The sequence below is a fragment of the Nycticebus coucang genome, chromosome 8 (assembly GCF_027406575.1).
Source record: "Nycticebus coucang isolate mNycCou1 chromosome 8, mNycCou1.pri, whole genome shotgun sequence".
NCBI lineage: Eukaryota > Metazoa > Chordata > Mammalia > Primates > Lorisidae > Nycticebus > Nycticebus coucang.
Genome location: NC_069787.1, coordinates 45,838,240 through 45,847,292, shown reverse-complemented (window position 1 = coordinate 45,847,292; position 9,053 = coordinate 45,838,240). Strand labels below are relative to the sequence as shown.

Below are 9,053 nucleotides of genomic sequence, written 5' to 3'. Positions count from 1 at the left end.
GAACAATTATATTATAATAAATTGAGTAACATAGAAGAAATGTATAAATTACTAGACACATAAAACCTACACAGATTTAATTATGAAAAAATTAAAAATATCACAGACCAATAATGATAAGGAGATTGAATCATTTGAAAGACATTGTCCATCAAAAAAATGCCCATGACCTGGGCCTTCACAGGTGAAGTCCACAAAACATTTAAAGAATTAATTTCAATCCTTCTCAAACTCTTACAAAAAATTGAAGAAGGAATACTTCCAAACCCAATTTACAAGACCACTATCACCCTGTTAACAAAGCAAGGATGTTACAAGAAAAGAAAAATATAGGCTAATATCCCTGATGTGCATAGATACATCCTAAATACACATACTAGCAAGCCAAATTCAACAGCACACTGATAGGATCATTCACTGTGATCATGCTGGCTATATCCCTGGGATGCAAAGATGACTTGATATATGCAAATCAATAAATGTGATACATCACATTAAGAGAATGAAGGACAATAACCATGTGATTATCTTATTAGATGCAGAGAAAACACTTGACAACATTCAACATGATTTCGGAATAAAGACCCACGACAAAGTAGTTACAGAATGAATGTGCCTCAACATAATAAAAGTCATATATGACAAGCCCATAGCTAACATTATACTCATGAATGAAAAGTTGAAAGCTTTTCTTCTAAGATCAAGAACAAGACCAGGAGTCCCATTGTCTTAGTCCATTTTGTATTGTTATAACAGAATACCTGAGGCTGGGTAGTTCATAAAGAAAAGGGGTTTATTTAGCTCATTGTTATGCAGGCCGGGAAGTACAGGAAGCATGGTGCCAGCATCTTCTTGGCTTCTGATGAGGGCCTCATGCTGCTACCTGTCAAGGCTAAAAGTGGAAGGCAAGTATGCACATACAAAGGCATGGGAGGAAGCAAGAGAGAGAAACAGAGGAAGCCAAACCCTTTTACTAACTTTCTTTGGCAGGGAACTAATCTATTCCTGAAAGAGCGAGAACTTATTCTTCCTTAAGAGAGGATATTAATATATTCACAAGAGATTCACCCCCTATGATCCAAACATTTCCCATTAGACCCGACCTCCTGACACTGCTACATTGGGGATTAAATATTAACATGAATTTTGGTAGAGACAAACCACATCCAAACTATAGCACTTAGTCTTGGCACTTCTATTCAGCATAATACTGGAAGTCCTTGCCAGAGCAATTTAGCAAGAGAAAGAAATTAAAGGCATACAAATAGGAAAGGAAGATTTCAAATTGTCTCTGTTTGCTGATAACATGATCTTATATATCAAAAACTCTAAAAGCACTACCAAAAACCTATAAGATCTAATAAGTGAGTATAGTAAACTTACAGGATACAAAATCAGCACATGAAAATCAGTAGCATTTCTGTACACTAATAATGAGTTATCTGACAAAGAAATTAAGAAAGCAATCCATTTAAAATAGCTACAGAAAACACTTAGGAACAAATCTAACTGAAGGGGTGAGAGATCTGTACACTGAAAAATGATTAAACTTTAATGAATGAAATTGAAGAAGACACACAAAAATGGAAATACATGGTATCCCAAAGGTCACCATGGTTATATACACAGGGAAAATGGGAAATTGTAGGTAAACATACCTTTCTTTACAAGATGCTCGTTACAAAATTTGACAAAATATTTATAAAATATTTCTCTGAATAATATGTACATATACAATATTAAAATATAATATAAAATATGAGTTTGTTCATTTTTCCTATGTATGGAAACCTTTGGGACACCCTGTATATTCCATGTTCCTGGATTGGAAGAACTAATATTGTTAAATATCTGTATTAGCCAAAGCAATCTATAAATTCAATACAACCCCTATCAAAATTCCAATGTTATTTTTCACAGAAATTCAAAAAATAATCCTAAAACTTATATGGGACCACAAACCCTAAATATCCAAGACCATCTTGAGCAAAAAGAGCAAAGCTGGAGGCATCACAGTATTTTCTTACAAACTATATTACAAAGCTATAGTAAGTAAAATGGAATGGTATTGACTAAAATAGACACATCGGCGGCAGCCAGGGGGCGGTGGCGCGGCGTCGCCTCCCGGCCGACCCCTCCCCCGGCTCCTCCGCTGTCACGGCCCGGCCGCCCCGCCGGCGGCGCTCTGGAAATATGAAGAGACGCTGCAGCTGCGGCGGCGGTGGCGGCCACTGCAGCTCGGAGCGGCGCGCGCGGCGGCCAGAGCGGGACGCGGGGCGGGACTCGGCGAGGCGGGGACGCAGACGGGGACCGGGCGCCCACAGCTGCCCGACGGCGCCCAGGGAGCGCGCGCCCGGCAGCCCCGCGCTGCGCCCGCCGGGCATGGGGCGCGCTGCGGCCGCCTGAAGCTGGGCCTGGCCCGGCCGCACGCGAGCTGTGGCCGAGCGCTCACCGGGACCTGGACGGGGCTGAAGGGCAGAGCGCCGTCGCAGCGCCGCCGAGCTTCCCGGCCGGCGAGCGAAGGGCTCCGAGGAGCACTGGAGATGTCCTGTCCGCGCCTCTTCCTGCTCAGATACCTGTTCCCGGCCCTCCTGCTTCATGGGCTGGGAGAGGGTTCTGCCCTCCTTCATCCAGACAGCCGATCACATCCTAGGTCCTTAGAGAAAAGTGCCTGGAGGGCTTACAAGGAGTCGCAGTGCTATCACATGCTCAAACATCTCCACAATGGTGCACGGATCACTATGTAGATGCCGCCTACAATCGAGGGCCACTGGGTCTCCACTGGCTGTGAAGTAAGGTCAGGCCCAGAGTTCATCACAAGATCTTACAGATTCTACCACAATAACACATTCAAGGCCTACCAGTTTTACTATGGCAGCAACCGGTGCACAGACCCCACCTACACGCTCATCATCCGGGGCAAGATCCGCCTCCTCCAGGCCTCCTGGATCATCCGAGGGGACACTGAAGCTGACTACCAGCTGCACAATGTCCAGGTCATCGGCCACACGGAGGCAGCAGCCGAGAAACTCAGCCATCTGGTGAACCGCACCTGCCCGGGCTTCCTGGGAGCCTGGGGCCCCTGGGTGCAGGACGTGGCCTATGACCTGTGGCGGGAGGAGAACGGCTGTGAGTGCACCACAGCCGTGAGCTTTGCCATGCATGAGCTGCAGCTCATCTGGGTGGAGAAGCAGCACCCACAGCACAGCCCAGACCACCTGGTGGAGGAGCTCTTCCTCGGCGACATCCACACCCATGCCTCCCAGAGGACGTTCTGCCGGCCGTCCAGCTACCAGCCCCCGCTGCAGAATGCCAAGGCAGGACGCAGAAGAGTGTCTGGCTGAGATTCGCTTCCCTGAGCTTCGGCAGCCAACTCCACATGCGGGAACCAGCAGTGAACCTTTCTCGAGGCGCAGGCCCTTTCCTGGGTGTCTGTAACTGGCTGTGGGTTGCTGTGCGGTGTCTCCCCAAGGCTCTCAGAGTCCCTCCGAGTGCCCTGTGCTCTGCTCACCTCCTGGCAGGGTGGCTGACTGCACCGAACCCACATTCTGTAGCTCGGCACCGTGCTACTTGCTGGGAGCTGGTGTTGCAGTCCATGCAGGGTGGTGTCACGAAGCACCATAGACGTTGGGACTCAGAAACAACAGGTGCTTATTTCTTATGCTCACAGAGGCCGGAAACCCAGCTCAGGGCACCAGTGTGGTGCATTGCTCAGGGCCTCTTCTAGACTGTAGACTCTGATTCCATTGTGTCCCCTTGTGGTGGAGAGGGAGCCACGGAGCACTCAGATCTCTTTGATAAGGGCACTAATCCCACTTGTGAGGGCTCCACCTTCATGCCTAGTCACCTCCCAAAGGCCCAGCCTCCTAATTCCCTCCCATAAGGGTTTAGGACTTCACAAACATTCAGTCCATTCCCACAGGACAGACAGCCAGCCAGACAGCCAGCATGGGCAGCCTGTACCTAAAGCTACAGTTAAAGGGACATAGTGTGGGTGGCCACAGCAGTTCCCCCTCACGCTTTCTGAAAGTGGAGTCACCCAAGTTCCCTTGAAGGGACCAAAATGAGCCGAGTCCATAAGCTCCTAGAATGCAAGAGCAGAGAAGCACTGTGCCGTCCCTCCCCAGTATGTGAACACTGGTCACGTGTGACGGATGCTGGCTCCTCTGGTGTGCAGTTACAGCTTTCTGTAGTCTGCATGTCCATGAGGACCTCGTCACATTGGCCGCATGCTCAGCTCTCCCTGGACTCTGTGGTCTTGGCGTCAGAGAACCTGCCAGCCGTGGGTAGGCCCTGAGAAGGCTGTGCCTACAGGATTATCCACAGCAGAGACGCGATCAAACTCGTGGAAAACTGTACTTTCCAAGAAAGCTTTTGACCAGGGCCATTAGCCACAGTAAGTCTCTTTCCAGAAACCTTCATGGTGTTTTGTTTCCATCATCTATTCCCAGTTCTCCTCCTCCTTGAACAAAACCTGTTAGCCCTAGAAATGCTGCTTCTGAAGATGTGTGTTGTATCCAGCCTGCTGTGAATGAGGATCCCGTCAAGTCCTTTCTTCCATTCTGGGAAGACGGCGAAAACAAGTGGATACTGTCAGCAAATGTTGTTGATGAACCAGCTCTCCAGAAATAAATATTGGCAGGGAACAGGAGAAAGCCTGGAGAATCCCCATCAGTCTCGCGAGGGAGAAGACCTTTTCCTGGGGTGGAGTCCTTGATAGGGGACTGTTTGTTCTTTACAGGACCCCCGCCCTCCACCCCCCAAGGGGCAGCCCAGGGCAGGAAGTAGCACTCAGTAGCCCGGAGGCCAAATCGGGGTCCTGATTCTACCTTTGTTTGTAAGTTCTCTTAGCTGAGTGATTTCCTCTCCTCACATCTTGGTTGCATCTGTAAAATGTCCCCGTGGTGTCTTGGGGGACAAAGTAAAGCTTCAGGAGACAATGGACTACAGTCCCAGACTCCAGCGTCCTGCAAGTGCAGCCGCAGTTATTGACCTTGCTACCAGAGAGATGGGCAGGAATCAGAGGGCAGAGCAGGAAAAACCCCACTTCTTGCCCAAAACACTGCTCACTTATACTATGTAAGGGGTTTTGTTTGTTTATAGGATAAGTTTGATTGTTTTTTTCTTTTCTGAGTCTAATTGTACAGGGATCTTTATTCGCCCCCTACTTCTGAATTAAAGCTTTTTATAGTGAGTATAAAGAATAGCAACAAGGAAACATTCTCTGGTCCCTCTGCTTTAACCTTCAAGCTATCTGTGTACAGAAACTTTTGACTTTAAATAGCCCTTTCTGAGATTCAGGGAAAGGGTGCCAAGTTGGTGAGCCAGGGGGAGGATGAGTCTCAAGAGAGAATCATGTATCAGAGCACAGATCTGAAGAGAGAGCGATTTTATAAAGCAAGTGATACGGTGGAGTCCAAATCACTCTGTCTTTTAATAAGACTATCTATCTTATTCTATGTTCTTCCCACTTATTCATCTTGGAAGGATACTAGTTAAGAAGAGCATCTTAGAAAAGAGAAGGCATTTTAAAAATACAACATAGAGCCTTTAATTTCTACTTCCCTCTTTGTACTTATAATTTTGATTCAAGCCAAAGAGTTTGAGAATTAGGAGCACAAATGATTTTTTTAAAAAACCTGTCTACAAAATAGGTGTCTCCTCATACAACCCTGGCTAAACCTGGTAGCTTGTTGACAGTATCCACAAAGGCCAAAATACTACCCCCGCATGCCGGGGCTGGGTTTGAACCCGCCACCTCTGGCATATGGGACCCGGCGCCCTACTCCCTGAGCCACAGGCGCCGCCCCTGTTTTTAGCTTTAATGACAGCTGAAGAGTTGTTTCAAAAAGTAACTAGTCAACAACAGAAGCAAAATGATTTGAAAGATCCCAGGCGAAGGGCTTGGATTTTCAAATGATCAGCAGGAACATGAAAAGTTGTTCAGCATCATTAATCATTGGAAAATCAAAACCACAGTGGGATGCCAAGTTACCTGTTAGGATGGCTATTACAAAAAAGAAAAGAAAACAATAAAAACCAGAAAACAAACCAGGTGTTGGTGAGGATGTGGAAAAATCGGAATCCCTGTGCACTGCTGGTAGGAATGTAAAATTCCGCAGCCACTGCAGACACTGGTGGTCCCTCAAAATATTAAACGTAAGATTCTTATATGACACAGCTGTTCCATTTCTGGATATATACCCAAAAGAATTAAAAGCAGGGACTGGAACAGATAGGCGTATACCCCTGGTGATAGCAGCATTATCCACAGTAGTGGAAAGATGGAAGCAACGTAAGTGTCTATTGAGAAAACCTGTAAACAGAATGTGACGTGTGCGCACAACACAATATTGTTCAGCCTTTGAAAGGATGGAAATGCTGACATGCGTGACGCTTGAGGAGCTTATGCTGAGTGAAATAAGGGCTAACGGTACACGACGCCTGCTCTTCCACTCCTCAGAGGTCATCCAGGAAGACAGTAGGATGGCGCCTGCCGGGGGCTGGGCCTGGGGGCTGTACAGAGTTACAGTGGAGGAATATGAAGGGGTCCTGGGGCAGCGGGTGGTGGTGGTGATGGTTCCACAGCAGTGGGAAGCCACTTAAAACTGGTTGAGATGGCAAACTCCGTGTTCTGTATTTCTTACCAGAATAAAACAAAAGTAACTAGTAAAAAAAAAAAAATAATAAATAAATAAAATACACACATCAACCAATGGAGTCCAGAAATGAACTCATATGTTTATTATCAAGTGATTTTTTTCAGTGAAGGTGCCAAGAACACACAATGGGAAGTAGACAGTCTCTCTTTAACAGACGGTGTTGAGAAAACTGGATATCCACACACACACAAGAATGAAGTTAGACCCTTATCTCAGACTATATACAAAAATCAACATAAAATTGGTTAAAGACTTAAACATAAGACCTAAAACTGTAAACTAGAAGAAAATACAGAAGGAAAACTATTCAACATTTGTCTAGGCAATGACTTTTTAGATTTGAGCCCCAAAGCATAGGTGACAAAGTAACAATAGGTAAATGAATGGCCTCTGCACAGCAAAAGAAACAATCAACAGTATGAAGAGACAACCTACAGACTGAGAGAAAATATTTTCAGGCCATAAATCTGATAATAGGTTAATATCCAGAATACATAAGGATCTCAAACAACTCAATTCACAAGAAAACAAACACTCAATTAAAAAGTGAGCACAGGACCTGAATACACATTTCTCAATAGAAGGCATACAAAGGGCCATCCGATATAGGAAAAAATGCTCAACATCACCAATTATTAGGGAAACGCAAATTAAAGCATCAGTGAGATATCATCTCCCACCTGTCAGAATGACTGTTAGCTGAGAGACAGAAGTGTTGGCAAGAATGTAGACACTTATGAATTGGGCTGCAATAAACATTCTGGTACAAATATCTTTGTTATGTTGTGATTTTTGCTCTTCTGGGTATATGCCCAGCAGAGGAATTACAGGATTGAATGGCAGATCTATTTTTAGATCTCTGAGTGTTCTCCATATATCTTTCCAAAAGGAATGTATTAATTTGCATTCCCACCAGCAGTGCAGAAGTGTTCCCTTTTCTCCGCATCCACGCCAACATCTCTGGTCTTGAGATTTTGTGATATAGGCTAGTCTCATTGGAGTTAGATGATATCTCAAAGTAGTTTTGATTTGCATTTCTCTGATGATTAAAGATGATGAGCACTTTTTCATATGTATGAAGGCCGTGCGCCTGTCTTCTTCAGAGAAGTTTCTCTTCAAATCCCTTGCCCAGCCTGCGATGGGATCCCTTGTTTTTTTCTTGCTGATGCGTTTGAGTTCTCTGTGGATTCTGGTTATTAAACCTTTGTCAGAGATATACCCTGCAAATATCTTCTCCCATTCTGAGGGCTGTCTGCTTGCTCTGCTTACTGTGTTCTTAGCTGTGCAGAAGCTTTTTAGTTTGATCAAGTCCCAGTAGTGTATTTTTGAAGCTGCTTCAATTGCCTGGGGGGTTCTCCTCATGAAATACTCACCCAGACCAATTTCTTCAAGGATTTTCCCTGCATTCTCCTCTAGTATTTTTATGGTTGGAAAAAGCCCAAGTGCCCATCGATCCACGAATGGATTAATAAATTGTGGTATATGTATACCATGGAATACTATGCAGCCTTAAAGAAAGATGGAGACGTTACCTCTTTCATGTTTACATGGATGGAGCTGGAACATATTCTTCTTAGTAAAGTATCCCAAGAATGGAAGAAAAAGTACCCAATGTACACAGCCCTACTATGAAACTAATTTGGGACTCTCACATGAAAGATATAACCCAGCTACAACTTAACAATAGGGGGAAGTGGGAAAGGAGGGGGTGGATAGAGGGAGGGGGATCGGTGGGATCACACCTGTGGTGCATATTACAGGGGTATTTGCGAAACTTGGTAAATGTAGAATGTAAATGTTTTGGCACAGTAACTGAGATAACGCCGGAAAGGCAATGTTAACCACTGTGATAAAAATGTGTCAAATGGTTTATGAAGCGAGTGTATGATGCTCCATGATCATATCAATGTATACAGTTATGATTTAATAAAAAAAAAAAAGAGAATGTAGACACTAAACTTGATCTTAGCCAAAAGGCCGAGACGTGATTGGCATGAATGTGGAGAAAAGGGAACCCTTGTACACTGTTGTTGGGAATGTAAATTAGTACAGCTATTATGAAAAACTATATGAAGGGTCCTGAAAAAAAATAGAATTACTGTATTATCCAGCAATTCTACTTCTGGGCGCACATCCAAAGTATTTGAAATTCATATGTCAAAGATATATCTGCATTCTCATGTTCATTTCAGCACAATTCATGATAGCTAAGTTATGGAATAAACAGAAGTATTTATCAATGGTTGAATGAATAAATAAAATATATGTATGTATAATGAAATATTATTCAGCCTTAAAAAGGAATTCTGTCATTTGCTACAACAGGAATAAACCTAGAAGTTATTGTGCTGAGTGAAATAAGCCAGGCACAGAAGGGCAGAGATCATGTTA

At 44.5% G+C, this 9,053-nt stretch overlaps 2 pseudogenes; one reads left to right on the top strand and one right to left on the bottom strand.

The window, feature by feature from the left end:
• The first annotated feature begins 2,193 nt into the window (after positions 1-2,193).
• Positions 2,194-3,344, top strand: LOC128591320 (protein APCDD1-like; annotated as a pseudogene).
• Positions 3,345-8,519: 5,175 nt separating this feature from the next.
• On the bottom strand, positions 8,520-8,651 carry LOC128593100 (uncharacterized; annotated as a pseudogene).
• Between the last annotated feature and the right edge of the window lie 402 nt (positions 8,652-9,053).